Here is a 2,480-nt window from a genome sequence, read left to right as displayed (position 1 = left end):
CGCGTCCCGGCGCTCGGGGTCGTGTGCCCTTGGCCAGATCGCCCGCCTTCCCGCCTCCACCTTCCCGCCTCCCGCTCCTCGGCTGTGAGATGGGGTCCCCCTGCCGCCTCTCGAGCCGGAGCGCTCGGAGCAAACCGCCCTTTGCAGGCACTGCCGCTGTGCGTGAATCGCGAGGTCATGAAATCATGATGGGAGAGTGTTCAATTTATACAGGGTTGAGCAAGTGTTTTAAAATCTCCGACTATTGCCCTGACCGGTTTGGCTCAGTGGATGGAGCGTCGGCCTGCGGACTGAAGGGTCCCGGGTTCGATTCCGGTCCAAGGGCATGTACCCTGGTTGCGGGCACATCCCCAGTGGGAGATGTGCAGGAGGCAGCTGATCGTTGTTTCTAGCTCTCTGTCCCTCTCCCTTTCTCAATAATACAAAAATCAATAAAATACAGTCACCGACTATTTATTAGACCCCTACTATTCAATCTTGTTGAAATTCTCGTTCACTTATATATTATTTGTTGGTCTCCAGTCCATAGACATAAATGCCCCCTGGAATCTAAGCGCCTCCCCCAAGCAGGGATCCCGTCCACTGCTGGATTTCCTGTGCCTGGCACAGTACCAGGCCCCAGGTAGGAACTCAAAAAACATCTGTCCAAAAAAAAACAAAAACATCTGTCAAATAAACAGTAATAAGGCACCACCACACACCATCCTTCCTCTTAAGCCCAAAATCTGGAACTTGCAGTCGGATTGTCTGTACCTCTCAGCTGTCAGCAGTCAACAGTTCCAGCACTAGGTCTTTTAGAAATGTCTCAAGAGTTTATTTTTCCTTTCTTTTTTCTGCCAAGAACAGCCAAGAGTCTCCTGCAGGATCCCTGCCACCAATCTTCCCTCCCTGTTTATTCTCTCCAACAGGTGCCAGAGTGACCTTTCTAAAAGAAACCTGATGGTACCACTTTCTTGCTTAAAACACTCCTTGAATAGTGTTTAAATAACGCCTGGAGTCACAGCTAAGATTTTCATCTTTCAGGCACTATTCTGAGCCCATTATATGTACTGACTCATTCAATGCTCACACACACACACAAAGACCCTTATGCAACAGGTATTATCAGTATGTTCATTGTACAGATACCTGAAGCACAGAGGGGTGAGTGGCTTCCTGAAAGGCCAAAGCCAAGCAGTCCGGTTCCAGAACCCGTCTTTCTTACTACTAATAGATCACCATTCATGTAGCCATTTTAAAAAATGAAATAGCCCCGTGTGTCCTGGCCTGGAATGATATCAGAGAGATACTTTTAAATGAAAGAAGTTGAAAAAATAGAGCATAATTCCATCTTAAATGGTAACATATTAGTCCACCCATAGAAAACAACCTGAAAGATGATGACACAACCGTGAAGATATTTAACTCTCTACTTTGTACATGCCTATACATATTTGGATGTTCTTTTACAATGAGCAAATGTAATGTGAGAAAAAAAAATCTTTGCTAAAGGACAATCCTGTTAGCATTGCAGCTGCACAATCAGATCCTGATTTATCTCCCCAGCTTTATATCCCACTGGTCTCCGTCCTTTATTCCCCAAATATGCCACCTTCTTTCCTATCTCTGCTCCTTTGTGCTTGGTGTTCCTTTCACCTGGGATGCAAATAAATGGACAGCTGTTGGGTGGTCTCTTTCCAGGCCTGACTGAACTATCGCCTCTTCGGGGAAACCTTGCAGCAGAAGTTGAGCATTTCTTCTACAGGATTCCAATAGCACTTGGCATGTTACATTATAATCACCATCTAGTCCCATTTCCTCTTCTGTGCCACATTCTGACCTTTTTTGAGGACAAATACTACCAATTTTTATATATATATATCTGTCCCAACTGCAGGAATAGTGCTTGTCACATCACAGACATTCAGTAACTATTTCAAGAATGAATGAATGAAGGCAGTAGTAAGTGAAAGTCAAATAGCATGGCATGATTTAAAGAGCACTTTCTAGCTAGTCTAAGAGATGTTACAAGGCAGTACATGATTAATTGCTGAATGAGTCATATGCCAGTAATTGCTATAGAAATCAGAGGAGGTGTCTTAATACATCTTATACATCTTTGTATATCCCCCAGAGCACCTCACATGGTGGCTTGCTCATGGTGAAAGTTCAATAAATGCTCTGTGAATGAATAATCACTGCTTTTGAATCAAGTGATGATGGGCAATTGAAGAACAAGTAGTGTAAGTGCTGAATGAAGATGAATGGTTTCTTGCTTAAACAGCCATCACCAACCCCACATTTTGAGCCAGTAAGCTTTTGCTATGTGTGGGGAGCACTGGATTGGTAATTGCTTGGGGATGGGGAAGACACAAGAGAAGGTATATTCATTTGAGGAGTGCTGGCTTAAAACCAGGAAGCATTACATATACAACAGAGAACGGCATAACAGTGTACAAAAAAAGTACTGCACAAAATGTGACGGACTGTGCAAATGTTCC

This window comes from Myotis davidii, unplaced genomic scaffold (genome assembly GCF_000327345.1).
Source record: "Myotis davidii unplaced genomic scaffold, ASM32734v1 scaffold332, whole genome shotgun sequence".
Classification (NCBI taxonomy): Eukaryota; Metazoa; Chordata; class Mammalia; order Chiroptera; family Vespertilionidae; genus Myotis; species Myotis davidii.
The sequence above is the reverse complement of the archived record's forward strand: the minus strand, read 5'-3'. Positions refer to the sequence as shown.